Here is a 24132-nt window from a genome sequence, read left to right on the forward strand (position 1 = left end):
TTCATGCGATTTTTAAAATCAAGAAACCAGATAAGTCTTAACGGGATTTTAAAATTAAACATTGAGATTCATATTTACGCGAATTTAAAATTAAATGTCGGCATTCGTATACGCGTAATTTGAAAATCACATATTGAGATTCATATGCCTATAATTTAAATTAATAAATAAAATCTCGCTTCGATATTTTTACATAAACGTTGATAACATTCTGTGTATAAATGTTGCTTACACACACTTTTTCTAGCTTAAATTTCAGGTATTTTTTCGATTATTTAAAAAAAGTTTTTGCTCATAACATTCTTGGGTTTCTATCTTTAGCTTTTTTAGTATTTTAACGAACTCATCCCTGTGGTATAAAACAATATAAAATTCTATAAAACGTAAACATTTTTTAAAAAAATCCAAGATTTTTAAACGAATTTTGACAAAATGAGGTGGCGACGAAAGGGTTAAAACCGGTTACAAGAATTAAAGCTATTTTTCAAAGTTCTGTCTCCAAGGAAAATTAAAAACCATAATTTAAGTGCTTTACACGTGAAGCAGTACGATGGTTTTAAACTAACCTGCCGTGAGGAATTGTTTGGCCCTTAGAGCAGACGAATAACTTAAATATTTTAAAAGTTACTAAACTTTTTATAAGAAATTGCCAATTTGGCGACCTTTTTCCACTAGATGAAAGTTATCAAAATCATTGCTTTATTTTCAGTTTCTGCAAAGTTTTAGGATCCCAGGTAATGCAGCATTGGAGCAAATTTTTAAATATTGAAAAATTAGACCACAAACGCTTTTCATTTTCACAAAACTGTGACGTATTTCCCTGTTGACGTTTTGCGCCATTTTCAAAATAAGCGTAGACAGCACTGGCTTTAGATAGGTTAAACTTGACCTAACAGTTATCAGTAATAGTTACAAACTTCCGGTCACTTATAAAAAAAGCATATTATTCGCATAATTTTATCATTCATTTAAAGCATCATTTTAATTCTTCAAAAAGCAGCCTCAATCAATGCGCGCAGAAAGTTTTTTTAGATTTTGTATTCATTTAATCTAAGTCTGCTTTTGCAAAGAATTTGCAATATAACTGTCTACTTCGTGTGGTCTCAGTTTATTAGATAATTCCCTTTTACTTTAGTATTTGAAAATTTTGAAAAATATCTTATTAAAAGATCACAAAAGACGCATTAGTCGTTATTTTGGATGTTCAACTTTAGATTATATTTTGTATTGTTAGATTTAAATTCTTGAAAATTACAGAAAAAAATTACTGTGATGAAATAAAAATAATTATTTCTAAAACTGACTGTAAAGTGGTAGTAAAAATCACCCTCTCTGCAGTCCCCTTAAAAAAAAACGCAACTACAGATTAAGAATTTAATGCGCCGTATGGGCCATTTTTATTTATTAATTTGACTTGATTTTTATTTTTGTGTTTCTTTCGAAATTACAATCCGAAAGTAACTGCAATTTAAAATAATGGCTATAAGTTACGAGTTTAAATTATATCCATTGTTTTATGCCATTTTACTATCTATCTCGAGGTCTTTATTTTATAAGCTGGAGCTTGAGTTGTTGGCGAAAGTAATAAAGAAGTAGAGAGAGAGATTAGATGTTGCTGGGCATATTTCTTGCAGTTATATTGATTTTTTTAAAAATAGAAAAAGCTTAATTCCAAAGAGATTAAAACCATTTTTAGTTAGAAATGCTATAATGATATCGTTTTGTATCATTAATGGGAAAAAATACTTATTTTTTTATTGTGTCACACATTCTGTGCTCCTAAGTATAATTTTCTTTCCAAGTTTACGTGGTTATTTTTAAAATCCAGATAAATTTTCATTTTGTTACGAGTAGAATATTGACAAAATATTCTACTCTTTAAATTATAACAATTATACATTTTATTCACAAAGTTTTTATAAGAAAAGATGATAGAGAAGCAATCACGAGAGTTGTTAAGCGGAACGTGCAGGTGTGAAGCTTCTTTGTAGCAGAAAATTGTACTTGGATTCCAGATTTAAGATTTAATAAACCATGAATTACAATCAAAATACAAAGAACCAAACACAGTAAAAATGATCAAGCTTTCTCAAACAAGGTGGCTAGGACATGCTTTTCGATATAGCGATGAAAATCCTATTAAAAAACACCTTTTCAAAAACCAGACAGAAAAAGAAAAAGAGGAAGACCTAGAAGAACAATATGGTTAGACTAGAGAAGTGGTTAAATAACTCGGGAGTTAACAGATAGCAAAGCATAGCTTGTGAAAACTGATGCAGAATCTGTTGATTCGGAATATTTATTTTCTAACAAAATTCAATCACGGAAAGAAAGAATGTTTGTGAAATCTCTTAAAAGAACTATAGACTCAGAAATTCTTCTTTTAGCAAATAAATTCAATCACAAAATAAAAAATGTTTGAGAAAATTTTTGCAAGAGCAATCTACTCAGATATTTTTCTAGCAAGTCAATTTAATAACAGACAGAAAGAATATTCGTGGAAACTGTTATAGGAGCTATAGATTCAGAAATTATTTTTCTAACAAGCCAATTTAATCACAAAAAGAAAGAATATTTCTGGGAACTATTACAGGAACTATGGTTTCAGAAATTCTTTTCTAACAAGTCAATTCAATCATTAAAAGAAAGAACATTTGATTAAACTGGTGTATGAAGTATTGTCTCAGAAATTCTTTTCTAGATAAATTCAATCACTAAAAGAAAGAGCATTTGTCAAAACTGTTATAGGAACTATAGATTCAGAAATTCTTTTTCTAACAAGCCAATTCAATCATTGAAAGAAAGAACAATTGATTAAACTGGTGTATGAAGTATTGTCTCAGAAATTCTTTTCCAGATAAATTCAATCACTAAAAGAAAGAGCATTTGTAAAAACTGTTATAGGAACTATAGATTCAGAAATTCTTTTTTAACAAGCAAATCAATCACAAAAGGAAAGAATATTTGTGAAAACTGTTATAGCAATTATAGGTTCAAAAATTCTTTTCTAACAAGTCAATTCTGTCGTTAAAAGAAAGAATATTTGTTTGAACTGATGTATGAACTAGTGACTCAGACATTCTTCTTCTTAATAAATTCAATCAGTAAAAGAAGGAATTTCTGTGGAAATAGATACAAAACTGATACAGGATTCCAAAATTCTTTTCTAGCGACCACAAGAATATTTGTAGGAACCGATATAGGAAATATAGATCCAAAAATCCTTTTCTAACAATCATCTTTTCTCTATTTCTCTTTTCTGTTAGTGCGGAAATTGCATCCCTTTCGTCAAAAGACAACCCATACTTATAGCCCCTCGGGGCAGGCAAGCTTCGTCACAAAATGACGAAGCCGTTAGAACGCTTTCTTATTCAACTTATTTTTTGGCACGACCTGAGAAGATGGAGGAAAGGAGAGAAAATCACATAACTGGTCTATATTTTTTGACTTTGATCGAGGGTGAAAACGTGTTTTCCCTGCCTCAGGGGCTTTTCAGAGATCATAGGAAAACAGATTAAAAAAAAAAAAAGAAAGATTGAAAATACGTAAAGCTTTAGAGAGAGAGAGAGAGTGAATTGTTTATACCTTTACGAGTCATTCCATGTTTTCTTGCAATGTAGGTAGCATATTAAAAAGGACGCAATGTGTGATAAGGCATTTCTTGGTCGAGTGGTATTTATTCGAGTTTTTTTTTAAATTATATTTTTACTTGCCATTCATTCGCACCATCAGGAACAGATGCTAAATCGCGGGATATACTTTTCATGGCAAATTCTGTTCCATTTCTATTGGTATTTTAAAATTGACAGGGAATGCAGGTAAACCTGGAGTAAGCTATGAAGCTCCAAATGCTACTTTAAACTTTAAGTTACTTATGTAGGTGGAAAAGAATTTTCCATACATTGCTTCTCCCGTGGAATAGCGTCCTTTTAACAGATATTTTGGGATGGAAAAAAAAATTTCCTGTAGTCATTTAGCTAAATCTAAAAATAAAATAGATTCGATATGAAAATAAATTAGATCACTATACACTGTAAATTACGGTAAAATAACCAGCATCAGTATGTCTATCCAATTCTTTAAGGTAAAGTTTACGATAAAGAACATTTTTAACCTTTAAAGTTTTGAAACAGTTAAAAACTACTGTTGTTAAAAAAAATCACAAATGCAAAACAATGCGGTTTTCTAACCATTTATAACTAGCATGGTTTCAAAACCGTAAAAAAAAATATTGGAGTTCTGCCATCTGTGCGTGACTATCGTATTCTAATAATTCAGGATCACAAATTGGAGAGTGTGGGGCACTGGAAACTTGTCATGTGTTGAAGGATATGGAGTATGACGTCAATGCTGGGACTCGAACCCCCGTTCTATCTGTCATGAGATTGACAGTCGGTCACGAGATAGCCTCTGAGCTGTAATATGTTCTTAATATGCAAGGAATTAAGTGGCTTCATTGGGTGGTCCTAGTTAATGCGGTCTAGGTTGTTTAATCGTATTAGGTGAAAGCAGTTAATAAACGGTTTTTCCCTCAGTTAACAGTTTGAAAACCATCTTATTTATGGTTATTTTACTGTTTTGTTTGAATATAGTAAAATAACAATGATATAAATTGTTATTTAACCATTGTGTAGCCAAATATTTCTGTAGAAAAATACATTTTCCATTATAATGAACACTAAAATAAGCTATTAATATTAAATTTCGGTACCTTAAAACGAGTCATCGTCAGAGAGATAGCATGAATAATACATAGCGTTGAATATAACGCTAAGAACAAAACCAGTAATAGAAAACAGAAGTCTATTAACAAAATAATCATCCGTGGTTAAAAGCGCAGAATGAATATTACTTTCATTATTTTTGTCTCCTTATTTTGTTTCGAATTTTTGTCCCGTTTTATTATTTAAGTGGTTTTATTTCTGATATCATTTAAAACATTCGGTTTAATTGTATTCGGGAAAAAAAGTATAAGGTCAAAATTGCCATAATATGGTGAAATTTACCATGTTTTAGGGTTTATGGGAATAGCAAAAAGCTCGGTCATTTTTATTGAAGTGCTTTGGTAATGATTTTGGTAAAATTAATAATATAATATGTTTTTAATAATAGGCGATAATATATGATAAATGTTTTAAATGTCATCATGATATCTTAGAATATGACATAAAAACCCTTTATTCGGTTCAATTTACTTTTCTGTTTTGTATTTTGTACTAAATGTGTAGTAATAATTATAATTTTGAAAATCAGAATTTCTGGTAAACTGTTACTACATGAAAGATTTAAATACCGTCCATTTTAACTTCTGTAGAATTTCGCTTTTTTTTAAAACCAGGAATATTATTATCATGGAGTTTGGTAATTTTACCAAAATTTTCTTCCCCTGTATAATTTGATTTTAACTGCTTTTCTAAACTTGGCCCATTTCGCCAAATTCATATTTAGTGTTCGGTTCTCTCGATTTTAGTATATTACTGATAGGTAACTCTCGCTGTTTTATTGTTGTTGTCTTTTGAATAGTTTAACCGCAGTCTGAAACCACAACCTCAAATCCGGACATTGTTCAACAAGCAATGCCATAAGAGGAGCGTTTGTTCTCAAGTGACTGTACTTCGTTTCTTTCAAAATATTTCAGTGCCTATTTTATGCTTCGGCTTTAAAGTAATATTAAATTTATCTCATTTTTGAGACATGATGTTTTAACTTATAAGAAATCGTATTTTCACTTCACGAGCCACATTTTTTTCGATTTTTTTTTATTTGAAGCTGTTTGGCATAAACTTCATTATAAAAATATAAACCAAACATTTTAGTAAAACCTATTAACATAGTTACGACTATGCTAGTGCTTTATTAATGAATTAATTTTTCTTGTCAAAACTTAATTTTAGAAAATTATTGGAAGAATCTTTTTCAGCAAATTTGGACGTGTGTATTTTTATAGGAAGCAGAATTCTAAGAAGAGAAAATATTAATCCGGATTTAAATGTACGTTTTTAAAGCCCTTTTCCCATTACATTATTTTAGAAACTCTATGCAAAAAACAGTTTATATAAAAATCACCGTTAATATATATATTCAGTAAATANTATATATTTATTATTGTGAATTGACTTTCGATTAACAATATAGTTTAAATGTAACTAAACTGAAAGAAAGAAATGTTCTCAATAAGTCTTTTTTTTATTTTGCGTTAAATAGCTAATTAGAGTTTATGTTAATTTAATTAAACATATGTAATTTTTAAATGGTAAGCAGTTTTGCTCTTTTGTATAACAAGACTACTTATGCATGTATGCATGCAACACATACAATATTTTTAGCTTTTCTCATCATTCCTTTCTTTTTAAAAACCTTTATTGAAAAAATACATTAACTTACATTTTTCATGAAAAAAAACATCACCATTTCATTAAAAAATTTGATTCAAATGATGTAAATATAATACAACTAATTAATGACTTTAAATTGCGCTTAAATATAACATTTCCACATAAACTACTGACAAAAAAAGGGGAACTCATCCGTTTACGTGCATTAATGACAAAACTTTTGGTGATAAATTTTTTTGTATGCAACGTAACTCTATGTATAATCTTAGTATTTAAAAGCTTTCATATTCTTTTTTATCGTATTAGCATGCTTATGAAAGAAAAAAGGATATTTCTAATTGTTTATTGATAATATTATTAATAGTTGAAAAATTTACTCTTATAATAAATTAATTAATTTTTATTTAAAGTATTACGTAACGTTTTGATTTTCTGTTTGTTTTATATAAATCATAAAAACTCGGTTTAAACCAAAAAAATAAATAAACAAATAAACCTAGTTTAAGCCAAAACAAATTTGATTTTTCTTGGTTTCTTTCCAACGCAAGACTCATGTTATACACTGTTATTCTTTACACACACTAGAAAAATTTTTGGATCACATTACCGTGAAAAGTACCGACACTCAGGGTGCCGGTACTTTTTAACGGAACATGTTGTGGCACAAAAAATCTGATGTGCCGTAATTTTTACAGTAATAATTACAGTAAAATCACTTCGTAACTTTAATTAAATAAATGTTACTGTATAATATTTTACGGTAAAAGTTGGGTTTTTCGGATGATGCACCCAAAGTAAACCCGTTACAATATCTTTATGCTGTTTTGATCGCATAACCTATTTTTCTGCGTGTGTTACTTATTGTAATGTAAGAAGCATTAATATCGTGGGATTTTAAAAAGAATATATACAACATTTTTCCCAAAGGGCCAATATTTTTTGATAGGTGCTAGGGAGATTCCACACCTCCTGAAGGGGAATCATTGATTAGATTCATTTAATTCTTTGCCCTCGCTTTCTTTGTCATGCCCACGCCCCTAGGTATTTGTAAAACGGTTTTTTCGAGTATTTTTTAATATACATCAAAAAAGCATTAATTAATTTTTCTAATCTTGTATAATGCATTTTGTTTGCTTTTATAATGTTTATTCTGGGGTCTGTTTTTTTTAATTGAACTTCTTACTCACCTCACTTTAATTCAACATTAAGCACGGCCATTCCTGTCAATGTTTGGTTATTTTAATTAATGTTGCTAAGAGGGTGTTTGAAATGTGCAATAGCATGGTACCCAAAAAGATAAAATTATCTATTCAAAAATAACCTTACAACAGATGCTTACTTAATTTGTTGAAAAATATACAAAATATGAAACAAGCATTTGTTGATTTTCAAAAATATTAAAAAAATTTTTTTTGTTGATTTCAAACATTTTTACCCTAATCAATATGTTGAATGTCAATCTTGTTGTTCCTCTTCTCTCTCCCTTGTCACTCTCCTCCTCTCTAAGCGTGGATACCATTTATAAACGGCCCTTTCTTCTGAAATCAGCTAATACATTAAAAATAAAAAGATGACATTCTGGTAAACATTCCTTTCAGATTAGAGATAAAAAAAAACTTAATCTTTCCTCTTTTTCGCCACTCACAAACCGTATCACTTATTAATAATGCATGTACAATTATGGAAATTATTTATGTTGAATTAAACACATCAGCCACGGGGGTTGTATAACGCAAATATCCATCCTTTTTCTTCTCCCGAGAATGAATGGAAGAAACAACGCATCGTGATGTGGGTCAACTCAAGTGATAAATTATCATAATTACGGTCATTTTTTATTCAAAACGATTTATGAACTATTTAAAGGTTCGGTAATGGACTTCCCATGATTTTTTAATGCCATTTTGGGCAAGCACGAGTTTAACACACTTTTCATCCAAGATTACATCAATCGGAGCTGTGTTGCCAAACATTACAGCTCATAGATAACATTATTACAAATATGTATTATATATTATACCTTATCTTATAGAATTGCATAATAATATTATTACCTAAACAAAAGAAAGAAACTAAAAGGAAAATAAGATCATTTTCTTTTCAATCTATTTTAACCATACTTTTTTTGTACTTCGTTAGTGATTGTGGATAATTACCGNATATTTATGAACGTTAACTATTTTTTCCCAAATTGTTATTGAACTTTAAGCAGAAACTTAAAGGAAAAAAAGATCATTTTCTTTTTCATCTATTTTAACCATACTTTTTTTGTACTTCGTTAGTGATTGTGGATAATTACCGTTCTCTGTCTGTTTATATATATAAAGTTGTATGCTACTCTGTTGTTTTGGATGTACGGTGCTTAAAAAAAAAAAAAAAAAGATTACCCTGGACAATTTTTGATCAAAAAATCGGATCTTCACGTTTTAAGACTCCATCATAATGGCTATCGGGGTTGAACTAAAATATACTAATTACTAATTGCAGACGTTATTTCAAATTACGAAGTAAGACACACACTAAAACGTACTTTCTCTTGCACAATCATGCATTTTTTCGTTGGATTTGGATTTTTGACCCCTAAAATATTGGCTGCAGCCGCAATCTGGTAAGTGTATGGACCCAATAGTTTGGACAGGAGTGGTCCAAAGTTTGGACCCCTTAATATTAATTTTACTTTTTACTTATTTCACCATATCTCTAGAACTTTTAATGCTAATTGAAAAATCATTGCACATAATTTTAAAATTCGTCTATCCAAAGATAATTTCATGAAAAAATAAATTTTAGTAAATATGTACCGTTTTTTATTATTAATAAACCGTTTTTTATTAATAATAATTAATAAACCGTTTTTTATTATTATTTAATAAAAGTAGTAAAATGTTTGAATTATAAGGTATATAAATTTTTACATAAGTTTACCTGACAAAATACAAAATTTCAGCGAAATCGGTTGAATAGTTCCTGAGAAATTAAATTTTAAATATACGATTTTTTTAAAACTCGATTTTTCAGGAACTATTCGACCGATTTCGTTCAAATTTTGGATTTTGCCAGGTAAAATTAGGTAAAATTTTATTAGGTAAAATTTAAATACCTTACAATTTAAAAATTTTACTACTGTTATAAATAAAATAATAAGAAATAGTAAATATTGACTGAAATTTATTTTATTTTATTATTTCAAATATTTACTTAGTTATTTTTTGCATNTGGATGTACGGTGCTTAAAAGAGAAAAAAAAAGAAAAAAAACAGATTACCCTGAACAACTTTTGATCAAAAAATCGGGTCTTCACGTTTTAAGACTTCATCATAATGGTTATCGGGGTAGAACTAAAATATACTAATTACTAATTGCAGACGTTATTTCAAATTACGAAATAAGATACACACTAAAACGTACTTTCTCTTGCACAATCATGCATTTTTTCGATGGATTTGGATTTTTGACCCCTAAAATATTGGCTGTAGCCGCAATCTGGTAAGTGCATGGACCCAATAGTTTGGACAGGAGTGGTGCGAAGCTTGGACCCCTTAATATTAATTTTGCTTTTTACTTATTTCACCATATCTCTAGAACTTTTAATGCTAATTGAAAAATCATTGCACAAAATTTTAAAATTCGTCTATCCAAAGATAATTCCATGAAAAAATAAATTTTAGTAAATATGTACCGTTTTTTATTATTTTATTTAATAAAAGTAGTGAAATTTTTGAATTATAAGGTATATAAATTTTTACATAATTTTACCTGGCAAAATACAGAATTTCAGCGAAATCGGTTGAATAGTTCCTGAGAAATTAAATTTTAAATATATGACTTTCTTAAAACTCGATTTTTCAGGAACTATTTGACCGATTTCGTTCAAATTTTGGATTTTGCCAGGTAAAATTAGTACTTTAAAATTATGTAAAAATTTATATACCTTACAATTCAAAAATTTTACTACTGTTATAAATAAAATAATAAGAAATAGTAAATATTGACTGAAATTTATTTTATTTTATTATTTCAAATATTTACTTAGTTATTTTTTGCATGTTATAATCTTTGGATAAACGAATTTTACAATTGAGTGCAGAAATTTTTCAATTCACTTAAAAAGTTTTGGAGGTATGGCGAAATATGCAAAAAATAAAATTGACCTGAGGGAATCTAAACTTTGAACCTCTTTCTTGACCAAACTATGGGACCCTATTTCCCAGATTGGGGCTACCCCCTATATTTTGACTGTCAAAAATCAGAATCCATTAAAAAAAAAGGTATGTTAATTCAGAGAAATTACGTTTTTGTGTCTGACTTCGTAACTTAAAATATCCTCCGCAACAATTAATTAGCATATTTAATAATATAAGGTCACCCCCTCGAACCATTAAGATTCAGTCTTAAAAAGTAAAGACCCTATGATTAAATCAAATCTTTATTATTCAATTAGTCGAGCGAAAATTATGTGCTGACTGGGGCAAATTTGTTGTAAAAAATGGCATGCAGGTTGCTCTGAAGCCCGAAGAGATGTTCTACCCTTAAAAATATCTGTACTACTGCTTTGAAATTGGACGTGCTGAAGGGCCATTTATATTTATGAACGTTAACTATTTTTTCCCAAATTGTTATTGAACTTTAAGCATTAAATATGGATTATTTATTTAACTTTGAATTAAAATTTTCATTATTCTCCCGAGTTCTTTATTTTATAAGCAACTACGCGTGAGTTGATGTCGAAGGTAACAAAAATGGAGATAAGATATTGCTAGAATATGGAAACTTAATACTTATACTGATTTTTTTAAAAAGTATTAAAATCTTAATACAAGAAAGATAAAAACTGTTACATAAATTATTCTAAAAATAAAAGTTTCATTAACGAGTAAGATGAATTCTCTCTGGTCTCTTCTCTTATTGAATTCTTGTTTCTTTTTATTGAATTGCACTATCTCTATTCATAAATTTTTTCTTCAATTACAATTGATTATTTTTCAAATCCAGGTTATCAATTTCACAACAATTAATGTACTCGTAAAACATGCACTCAAAATAAGTAAAAATTGGTAAAAAAAATCGACATGTTTTAAGTACTCAAAAAAATAGGCGCCCACTCTTATGTCTTGCCAGACGTGAATGAGGAAAAAAAAGTGACGCAAACCCCCCGACGAGAAATGAAAAATGAAGGAGAAAACCAAAACAAGAAAACTCGCGGTAGCTGCGAGTGATACAAAAAATAAATAAAGATATGAAAAAAAAGAAGAAAAAAACTAGAAAAAAAAGAAGAAGAAAACTAGGAAAGAAAAATAACACTGTGGCAGAGAGAGGCAAATCAGGACGAAATCGCATTAGTAGGTAACTTTACGTTTTATGTTTCAAATCACTTTTGTAATCCTTTTTCACGCCCGGCAAGTCTTGAGAATGGGCGCCTATTTTGTAAGCGCTTGAAACATGCCGACTTTTATGACCATCTTCATCTTTTTCGAAGCCAATGAAGTTTTTAACAAATATTGCTATTTTCTAGAGATCTCAAAAAATCTAAATCCGAAGGGCAATTAAAATCTCCTCGCAAACTCTTCTGCAAACGGGAAATATGTGAAAATAAATTGCATTTTTTTTTTTTACGTTGTTTGTCATTGCTTACGCAACGTTCAAATGATCCGCTTTTAATTTTCACATTACTATAAGGTACTACTACTTTCATCTATTACTATAAGGGGGACAAAGTAATAAAAGGTGTAAACGCACCCTAATTTTTAAAAATTTATTCCCATCTGCAAAAGTATTCGTCACGAAATTTACTCCGCTTTTCTGGATTTACATATTTAAAGCACCTGCGTTTTGAAATATAAATAGATATTTAAGAACTTTTTGTCAACGAATTTTTAGAGAAACTGGCATTTCTTAAAGAAAAAAAAAAGCTATCAATGTGCTATATGATTTCGTGCTTTGAAATCGTGTGCAATATATATATTTTATTATTATTTTTTTTTTTCTGCTTGATGGCTTTTGATCTACAAAGTAAAAGTTTGTTTCACAAAAAATGGTTTTAAAATTAAACTCTAACCCTGGATTTCAGGCTCTATCCAACTACTATGAACGGAAAACAATAAATAATTTTATGTGGCGTTTTCAATTTAATTAAAGCTTTTCTTTTTGATTTTAATATTTATCGGAATGCTAGCCATTATCAAAAAAATTCCTTACATTTTCATGAAGCTTTCAATCACTCCAAAATAATCTAAAGAGATATTTTATTTAAATTAGCACTCTAAGTTACTGAAAATCCTATTATAATAACAAATGAAACTTTTGTATGTTGTAACAATTTAGAAGAATAAATTTGCATAATTGTTTCTCAGTTTTAACTTAATAAGAAATGTGTACGTTTTTTAGAGCTTGAATGTTCAATTTAGTTAATAGGGCGTTTCGAGCAATTTATGCAAACAAATGTGCCTGTCATGAAGTTAACGAAGTTAGATAAACAAGAATATTTATTCCTTAAAGTACTGTCATTTGGATAAGCAAGAAGCATTAAACAAGTCTCGACAGTATTGTTTATCCCCTTCTCGCCCCCCCAAAAAACATTCATTTTTGTTGTTAAACGTAATTTGCCATCATAAATCATAATGAAATGAATAATAAATAAGAAACTAATAAGCACCGATGCAAAATTACAAGAAATAGGATTTTAACATATCTCAGGGACCGTACATAATTATTTTTAACGTATGATGACAATAGTATTACTATAATTCATTTTACGTCAATGCAATTTACGAATGATCCCTGAGCAATCATTATCTTTGTACTGAAACACGATAGTGTTTTCTCTTTAATCTATAAATACTGTAATTACCCATCTTCAGAAAAGATAAATAATTTTTTTTTTAGAAAAAAGTCCGTTTAAAATCAGGTTAGGAGGAGTTTTTTTTTCTCCTCCCTTTCTATGTCTGGAAGCAAAATAATTTCTTTTTGAAAATAAAATAAATAACGAACTAAAATATGAAGAAATTTTTTTTAAAAAAAATGAGAAGGTGATTAGTTTTGTGTATCATTTCTTGCTTAAAAATAAGATAAGAATATTTTCATTTTGTAAGTTTAAAAAAATTTTAAAAATTCAATTAAGCATGCAAATAACATATTTCAATTTTTTTTTTTTTTTTTCACATTNGGGGGGGGGGAGAATGAGAACAAGCTTAAGATATACTTAAATCTCCGTTTTCCTTAACTTGATTGAATAACGGTTTTTATATTTAATTTCATACCACAAACATGATAAATGTTCTTAGAATCTTTTCATTTGTATTGTTAAAGAACGTCTATAAAAGGTATCGGAAATCTTTTTCTTTTACGTAGCGAAACGCAGAAGCGTTCACTTTTACTCAGTCATACATAAAAGCTTTTTTTTATGTCTCTGACAGGCGAGACTAGAGAAGTGTGACTCGCAAATTTTGAAATAAACTAGTGGGATGTATGCCTTATGAGGAATAATTTCAGGGGGCAACATTCGTTTCGGCCCATAGAATGTCGTATGAGAGATTTAAAAAAAAATCAATATATAGAAAAATCGGTATTTTTTTACTTCAATGCAGACTATTAGTTATTGTAATTATCTCTTCCTCTAATTAATTTTGTGGTACTTTCACGTAATGCATATTTATTGTCAAAATTGATTTCGAAAATTTTATATATCAGTAGTTTTTCAGAAAAATCTGTTAGGTTAATTTTTAAAAAAAAATTGGCATCAAAAAAGATTTTTTTTTTCTTTTCACGAAGTTTTCCAACATAAAAACAAGTGAACAGTAATAAATTTCATTTATATGAGAGTCGAAATATAAGAAAACATTTTTAAAAAAAATTAAAGTCGTAAAAAAAGTGTATTTTCCAGAAATCAATGTTTCATATACGTATATACAAGATGTTCCTTTTTAAAGAGCATTTTTTCAAAATAGGTATATCCGGCTTTTGAGATCAATTTTGACAATAAATATGCATTATATAGTACGTGAAAGTACCACAAAATTAATTGGCGTATGCGATAATTACAATAACTAATAGTCTGCATTGAAGTAAAAAAATAACGATTTTTCTATATATTGAATTATTTTTTATCTTTCATAGGACCTTCTATGGGTCGAAACGAATGCTGCCCCCTAAAATTATTCCTCATAAGGCATGCATCCCACTAGTTTATTTCAAAATTAGCTAGTCACACTTCTCTAGTCTCCCTTGTAAAGGTCTTATAAACCTTTTCAAAAATATTTTAAATACAATAACTTAGTCATGTTGCCCTCTCTTTATTAAATAGAAAACTAATAAGTAATAAGGCAAGGCCAGTGAACATTCATTGTGTTTATAAATAATTGCAGTCGAACCCCTCTATAACGAACACGAGTTATAATGAACATTTTATTTTGGCTAGCCTTTTGAGTGGTCCTTTCCAAACTTCTATTTAATTATCTTTATTTTATACGCTTATAATTGACAACTGAAAAATAAAAATTGGTAGTTTGTTTATAGTGCACTCTAGCTTCATTTCTTATTTTTTTTTTATTTATTTTGTTTTTTTTTTTTAAATTTCTCTAACGTTAAAATTGNAGAACATTTTTTCAAAATAGGTATATCCTGCTTTTGAGATCAATTTTGACAATAAATATGCATTATATAGTACGTGAAAGTACCACAAAATTAATTGGCGTATGCGATAATTACAATAACTAATAGTCTGCATTGAAGTAAAAAAATACCAATTTTTCTATATATTGAATTATTTTTTATCTCTCATAGGACCTTCTATGGGTCGAAACGATTGCTGCCCCCTAAAATTATTCCTCATAAGGCATGCACCCCATTAGTTTATTTCAAAATTAGCTAGTCATACTTCTCTAGTCTCCCTTGTAAAGGTCTTATAAACATTTCAAAAATATTTTAAATACAATAACTTAGTCATGTTGCCCTCTCTTTATTAAATAGAAAACTAATAAGTAATAAGGCAAGGCCAGTGAACATTCATTGTGTTTATAAATAATTGCAGTCGAACCCCTCTATAACGAACACGAGTTATAATGAACATTTTATTTTGGCTAGCCTTTTGAGTAGTCCTTTCCAAACTTCTATTTAATTATCTTTATTTTATACGCTTATAATTGACAACTGAAAAATAAAAATTGGTAGTTTGTTTATAGTGCACTCTAGCTTCATTTCTTATTTTTTTTTTATTTATTTTGTTTTTTTTTTTTAAATTTCTCTAACGTTAAAATTGCTTGAAATACTATTGTAAATGACGTCTTTCTTTCTTTGAATAGTGTGTTAAATCTTACTATTAAATACTTCTTAAATTACGATTATTAAGATTTTGGATTTTTATTTAGAGATCCGGCTTTTATAGTGTACTCATTCCTAGAACCGCAGACAGTTAACAACGACGGGATAAGCCTGTATTATATTTTATTCTTTTGAATGAGATTTCCTATTTTCCCAAAACAGTGTTAATCATAATCGTAGTATAGCATCTACAATTTCCTATCGAACTGCTTTTAAATGATGCATATTGAGTTTCCCTTGCGCTTAAATTTATTTTTATTGCATTCATAATTTTTGACTGATTATTTGTTTTGATTCCTACTCTTATAACAGTTAGTTTATTACTTGAATAATTGCTCTAAACTATGAACACAACAATTACATTTTTTACCTAATTTAAATTAGGTAATTAATGTAATTAGCAACAAATTAATTTTGTACTTGTAAAATATTTAAGAATAACAATAGTATCAACAGATAACCATGCAAAATCTTCCTTCAAAAAGATATTTAGTATTTTTTAATTTTATAGCTAATTATTACAGACATGGTAATAGTCTTTCGCAATCGTAACGGTTGCGTAGAAAACCTCTACTATTTAGTACTATATTAAATTTAACTTGTTTAAATTTAAGCTATTCCTATAAAGTTTAATCTTAAACTATTTTTAATACTTAAATTTATCCAATTGGGTACTTGCATTTCAAGCGGAAGAATATAAAAGATACCCACGCATGTGATCTATGACGTCAGCTCCAGTTGATCGTTAATAAGAAAAATGGCGAGTTAAAGATGGAATGTTAATTATCAAGTAGTTAATTAAATACAGCGTCGTATCGTACATCGGAATTGCTGAAATATATTTTTTTTTCTCGTCTACGTCTTTTACTTCACTTGGATTTACTACTTTTTATATATTTTATTATAGCCGTGTTGTATTTTTGTTTTGTGTACCTGACAACCTCGATGCATAATTAATTTGTTTATGTTCTACAAGGCTTCGTGCCAGTCTGTAAGTAAGAAATATATAATGAAAGAATTAAAATATTTGAGAACAAATCATGGTGAAAGAATATAGAATGTGTCACTTAAGAGAACAGATAATTGACGGGCTTATTTTACTCGAAATAGAAGGGAAAGAACAAGTGTTGACGTAAACAAATACCATGTTTCAACAACCAATTAGGATCAATCTGGTATTCCATTATATTGGACCATTTTAGTTTGTTAAATTTTTCTTTTCGTCAGTTTCTTCCGTTCTGTCCAGTTTCTTCCTATTTTATTTTCTTTTTCATTTTTACCCAGTGTTTTAGGAAAAATGCCAACCCTGATTTATTAAAACATAAGAACACAACAGCTCAAAAATGTTGATTTAAACTAATTATCAGAAGCTATCGATGGTCTCTCTTTTAACTGTATTTCTGTAAAAGATTTAATTTTACTTAAAAAAATGACAACTACATATATTCATTGTTAATTAACCCATTTCCGAATCTTCCTGTTGATCAAGTTTTTCAAAAAGAATTATTTATAAAAATATAAATTTTCTTTAATCATAAAATTAAAACTATCACAAAAACTTATTTAATTATTTTGACGTAGTTGTCTTCTTTAAATAACGTATTTATGAGAATAGTTCCAGAAAATAACAGCTACTAAGCTAATCGTTATGTTAAACAATTTCTATTTCTATTTATGGTTATGTGAATGCATATCGTAACTAATTAGAGAAGCCGCTTAACAAAGCTATTATTCTTTCTTAATGGGCTCTTTTTATTGGCTAATCAATACATATAATCAACAGTTACAATGCTTTCTCTTGAGACAGTTGTGTTCTAACCCCTTATTGGTGCTTAAGGTCGATTTATGAGCGGACAATCGCTATTTCTGAATTGATCACAAATTCTACTTGCTTCTCTCATTAATTAGCTTCCTTTTGTAAGAAGATAAAGAAGATACAGCAATAAACTTTATCATTAAAAAATCAGGTTTTAAATCTTTAAATTTTAGAATTTATTGCGATGAGGAATCAAATAGCTATTTATTATACGTATATANATATATATATTTAGATAAATGAATGCGTCGTATCAAAATAATTTCAAATCTTAAGACACTTTTTTTAGCACTTCATGGTAATGTTTTCAAACGCAATCACTGATAAGTCTCATAATTATTTTAAGTTTAACAACGGACAAAATATTATTTTTAACTATATCTTGGCCACACCGGTTTTTGACGTCAAAAACCAATTTTTTACTTGGGAAGTTTTCAGATCAAAAAAGGGTTTATCTGTGGTTGAAACCGTCTAAAACTTGCCAACACGTCTTTGTCAGTAAATTTTACGTTTTTTTCACGTTTTTTAATTTAATTACGTTTCTTTACCTTCACGTTCTTTTCACGTTTTTAAATTTGATTACGTTTTTTTACCTTCACTTTTTTTCAGTATTTCATTACAGTTGTTTTTCTTTAATGCTAATTAACAAACAATTATGTTAGATACATCAGATAAATATATAAAAATATATTTTGGTTATTAAATATTATTTGTTTGTAGATAATAACATTATTTAAAGAAATCTAGAAGGTTTTCTAGCCTCTTAAAAGATAAATAATTAAATTATATTAAATAATAATAGTTGGAAATTGCTTTAAAAGAAAGTATTTATCTAAAAACTCTAGTGGTAGCTTAATAACTCTACTTCACAATTTAAAAAGCTAATTTAAAATTTTTTTTAAGTAAAATCATATTTTTGCTAGCTATTGGAAATGCAGGGGTGTATTTATAATTAAATAAAAATGTATTTATAATAATATGTAATTTAAATAAATAATACGGCTAAATCTAATATATTATATACTTAGAACTAAAAATAACTTCAATAAAAAATTCAGTGAAACTTCAGGGGAAATATCAATATTTTAGAACTTTAATTATTTATATCTGACTTGATGCTAATAAAATAATATCTATTAATCTTAATTAAAACAAAGAGGTATTTTACAATATTACCAACTGTAATATAATTATGTATTTTAAACTGAATAATTGAGCTATCATCAAATAAAAAAAATCTATTTAACTTGAAATATAATATTATATATCGAAATAACTTGATATTTAATATTATATATTGAAATATAACATTATATTATATATTTGCAAGCTAGTAGAACTGAAATTATATATTTACTACTAAATATAATTAAATTGTTATAGATATATACAATACTCATAAATATTATATAGTTATATATTTTATTAAATGATATTTGTTTTATTTTCCCATTATAAACAATAGTTTATATATTGTGCAATTAAGTATTAAGTTCTTTTTTTTTTTTGCTAAAAACTTAACAATGCAGAAAAGTTTTTAAAAGAATGTATCTTAAATATTTTTCTAGTTCATTTAATGTAAGACAAAGGTACTGAATTCTTTCTAAGTTACGACTAAATGATCAACAGCTTGATGTTGAGCTCATTATTCGAACAAGGAGAAAAAGCTGATTTACCTATTAGCGAGCATTCCCAAGAGGGTTTTTTTTAAAACTCTGATTAACAAATTAATTTCCTTACTTCAGAATCAATTCTGAAAGAATTTTTTTTATCAGTTCTCAGGAAGGAAATCTGTTTCTAATCGTCAATCACTTCACAGCAAACGATTTGGAAAAAAAGTTCCAATTTGCTTGAAGACTTCTGGTTAATCAGCATAAAGTAAAGAACTTTCAAGAGCCCAAATTCAATTACCGCATCTCACCTAAAATTGAATTTAGAATGTTTGAACTCCAAACGAATAAAGAATTAAAGTGAGAAAGTTAACTTTTTCTCATTAGCTGTTGCCAAACTCAGCTAACTAATTATCCATCAAAATAAAGAGACGTTTTCTTTTTTGATATACATAATCGCCTGTGAAGTTCATGGCCGAAATGGTTATGGCCAAAGGCTGTCTGTTACAATAGTGTATAACAATATTAAACGAGATTGAAAAAAAAAGAAAAGAAAAAAGAGAGATGATTACACGAGGCTAAATTGAAGTAGTAATCGAAGTTCTTTTTCTTTCATTAGAATCGTCTGCTTTTGGCCGACGAAAGGAGGAAATCGAAATCAACGGTCACGTCCACATTCGATGAAGTAACTTTTAGTTACAGGCTATTTACGGAAGTCTACTTCTTTTATTGGATTTTCTAATCAACTTTCGAATAGCTGAGCTGAATGTGGAGTTTAATGGCACAATGTCCAGACTCAATTAGGTGACAGAGAATTAAGAAATAAAAAAAAGTACCCGCAATGTAGTTTTATACCTAAATATGAATAGAAATCTTTCCGTTTAAGTTCTATACCTTAATGTGATATATATAAATATTTGTATGGTAAAAAAAGTTCCTATTATGTTGCTTTCTTTTCTTTCTTTGTATAAATTTTCATAAAAATATAAGGCTACATTTCTCGACTTTGAAAGGAAAACTTACACTGTTAGAAATTTGCCGGAAGAAATAGTTAAATAACAATTTTTTTAATTGTTATTTAACTATATTCAAACAAAAAAGTTAAATAACCATAAATGCGATGGTTTTTAAACTGCTAAGTGTGAGAAAAACCATTTATTTACTTGCTTTCACCTAATACGGCTAAACAACCAGAATTTTTATCGCACCAGCTAGGCCCACCTCATGAAACCACCTAGTCCCTTGCACATGGGTACATATTATGTTCCTTGATTACTTCTTTATTTTAGTCTTATCTTTGTCTGTATGCTGGTACTCTTTTTAAAATTAATATCTAAATTCATATTTCATTTTATAAAACATTTGATTTATATGCGTTTCAATGTTACTTGTAACAATGGATTAATTGGATTTCCTTAAATATACAAATATGAATTTCTACGTTTGGAGAAGCAGTAGTTTTAAGTCTTTTAATCACCAATCGGACATGGATGTAGTTTATCTCTCTCTGCTCTAAATGTCTTTTTTGTTAGGGTGACCAGTATGGTGATTGTGAAAAAATTGGTCAACAAAGTCACCCGTACTTTTTTTTAAAAAAAAAATAAGAAAGATCGATGAAAGATTTCTTTACTTTTGACGAAATCTATTTCTGCAAGAAGTGGCGATAGTCATTACGTCCTTTTGACAAAGTATTCCGAACATATACCAGGAAATCGTTTCGTCAAAAACGAAGAAAGTTTCGTAAGATTTGAGTATCCATTGTGTTTACAGTGCAGGAGTTGTATTGTATACCTGAGTTTAAAAATAAGTTTATTGGTAGAATCAGTGTGCAATATATTTCTGGCCAATGACGCTTCTTTCTCCTGCTTTAATTATAATCATTAAAATTATTGTGAAACTTTCTAATAAAGCATCATTAAAATTATTGCAAATTATTGATTAGATATGAATCGCGCTCTGGTTCAGGCTAAACTTACGATCTGTGGATGAATAAATAGATTTATAAATGGGTACGCACTTCAAAAAACGGGCTGTGCCATGTGTGTGTGTGTGTGAAGTCGTGTTCTTGGCGATCGATGGCGCCAATGAAAAATAAGAAACTCACCTTCTGCCTTAAGTTCGCTTGGTTTCACCAAGCAAACTGGCTGGTATTCTGCAAGTGTTATTAGAAAAAACAACAATAACATAAAAACAAGATTATTGTGATTCTTCTAGCTCTAAATTATTACGTAACTTTCATAAATTAAAAGGCATAATAACTAAAATACAGATTTTTTTCATATTTTAGCCTTTCATATCTGTCCAACCCATAAGCTTTTCATCTGATTTTCGATCAAAAGAGATTTAATCAGTTTTGGGACAATATCTTCGTGTTTCATTTAAAATAGATGTTTTACACAGCAAATATAGTTCCACACTGCACCTTTTCAATTTTTAATCATGCATGTAAAAGTGGGTAAATTTCTTATTATTATCAAACTTACATGTTTATGAGCCACATAAAGGAATATAGCTTCCTTGTGAGCGATAATAATTGCCAGATGTCGCTGAACACGTTCAACCATCTTGTGTGTTAATAGCATCAGCGAATGAGAAAAGATGTTCGATTAAGACATGAAATTCCCTAGATGAGGGATTTAATGCAAAACTAACTGGAGAAGCTTTCATTAATGTTCAATTCAACTCTTCCTTTAACATGATGTACACTATGCTAGTAAAACGTGTTTTTAACTTAAATCAAATATATTCGTCGAAGATTAATTTACAAAATGCATATCGCACGTAATTACGTCTTATAACTACAAATAATTTATTTAGGGATGTCTGCCACTGTCCATAGTGCTGTATCATTGAAATCCCTTGACGAATGTGATTAAACAGAAGAAGAAATACTTAACGTAATTCGCTTAATATTTAACTGAAATTTTTTTCCAGTAAAATCTGACTAATCATGAACAAATAAAATGAAAAATTATTATGCAGGCGGGTTAAAAGCATCTTAACCAATTTTGTTACAGGTGTTTTGAATAATAAACTTCTACTGTCTGCCTTTCCTGTTTTAATCCTACCTGACTCTGATTATCCTCGATGATAATTCTTCAGATGTGTTAGTTTTTCGCATATTTATCAGTTTAAGATGTTACAAATGATTTAAATATTTTAGAATTTACTAAGTTTTTTTTTAAAAGTCACCAATTTGGTTCTTTTTTTTATCTGTAGGAAAATAATCAAAATCAATGCGTATTCTTCTCTTTTTGAAAATTTTTATGAGCCCACATAATGCAGCATTGGAGTAAGCTTTTAAGTATCAAGAAATTAGACCACAAACGCTCTTCCTTTTTTCCTAACTCTGGCTTTCTCCATACCGAGGCTTTGAGCAAATTTTCGAATAAACATTGAGGAGGGAGCTGGGTTAAGATTGGCTAAACTTGACTTCACAGTCATAAGTGACCTCACAGCAGTTATGAAAATAGCTTTCGTAAAAAAAGCATTATTTCATGCCATAAGAGAGCGTTTGAAAAACATCTATAAAACTTTTTCCGAAAAAGTGGTGACCATTTTGAAAAAAAAACATGGAAAATGTTTTTTAAATTTCCCCTACCTTTTCCACCTTAAAAATAATTAGGATAATTATAATGATATTAAATAAGTAGATTGAAAATAAATCTATAATTCATATTTCAATCTCAGTAAGTAGCTTTAAATTTTTAACATTCACATTTTCTGTTTTAATTGTTTTATTTATGTTTCTATTATTTGTCATGTTTATTTTTTATTATTATTTTGTAGATGCTCACCTGATGGACGCAATACTCAGCATCTGATATTATACTCTTCTGAATCCACTAACGCAACAACAGGTAAGATCTGGAAAAAAACTGTACATAACTGTAAGACTTTGGCTATATTAATACACAATTAAATAGTTATCTCTTCCTAAGCTACCAAATAAAATCTTGATACGCACACGGGTTATTTTTTGTCTTAGCATTGCGTGATTGAAAAGCATTCTATCTTAGCATTATATTATCTAAAAGCATCCTTATCTTAGCATTATTGAAAAGCAAGCTATATCTCTTCTGCTACCTGATAAAACTATTGGAAGGTTCATTTTTAGAGAATGGGTTAAATTATGGATGAACAAAATATATTGATAGATGCACCTAATAGATTCGTTCCTGATAGATTCTTTCATAACATCAATAGGATTATAAAATCTTTCTTGAATCAAGTTAGTAAAAATATTCATTACTGCATCTTTTTTTTATAAGAAGAATATTTAACTTATAACAGAATATTATCTGTCTGACCTTAACTTTAATTTGATCGCAACATAATTCATGATGAAAAGATTTTAGAATTTAAATTGTCCATATATTCCAAATTTTCCCCCAAAATTTAATTTTTTCTTTTTTTTTCTTATAAGCTTATAACGTGCAAAATAATATTTTAAAATTATTTTTCGAAATTTTTCAGGAGTTTCTGTGGGTCTTTTTTTAAACGTATTGTAGAAGTTAACGAAAACAAAGGCCTAACTTAAGTAGTAACTAAGTACAGCGATATCGATAAAAAAAAAGTAGGCTGTTCAGAGTTGACTGATACGGGATGAATATTTGAGATATTTTTAACGGGGTTTTTGTTGAGAAATGAGGATTACCCATTATGGGATAAGAAAGTAAAGGATTTTAAATTAATATCATTACCTGAAGAATTTTTTTTTTACTGTTCAATTATTTGTGATGTCATCATATGAAAAATCACCTGGACTGATGGATGAATTGTTTTAGTTAGAAATGATAAAAAGGGGCAAATATTATGTAAGCAGGCAGTTTTAATCTCTCCCTAGCCCTTGTAAAAATAAGCAAATCACCAACTCCCTCCCATATTTGCATAAAAAAATCTCTATTCCACACATAATTTTTATTTTGACTTTTATTTTAGTAATCTAATTTAAGGATAAACTAAAATAAAATATCTAACTTAGCATGAAACAAAATTTTCGTTTAAATTCGTTTTATAACATTTTGAGTTGAATATTCCTTAGGAATCTTCTGTG

The 24132-nt window shown here is 28.5% G+C and overlaps 1 protein-coding gene across 1 annotated transcript in view; it reads left to right on the forward strand.

Moving 5' to 3' along the window:
- Positions 1 to 24132, forward strand: part of LOC107438423 (uncharacterized) — a 175304-nt gene that overhangs the window by 43952 nt on the left and 107220 nt on the right. Inside the window, exon 2 of the mRNA XM_016050716.3 lies at positions 22866 to 22936. The gene's annotated coding sequence lies outside the window, so the exon portion shown is untranslated. The remainder of the gene's footprint in view (positions 1 to 22865; positions 22937 to 24132) is intronic.

Source organism: Parasteatoda tepidariorum, chromosome 8 (genome assembly GCF_043381705.1).
Source record: "Parasteatoda tepidariorum isolate YZ-2023 chromosome 8, CAS_Ptep_4.0, whole genome shotgun sequence".
NCBI classification, from domain to species: Eukaryota; Metazoa; Arthropoda; class Arachnida; order Araneae; family Theridiidae; genus Parasteatoda; species Parasteatoda tepidariorum.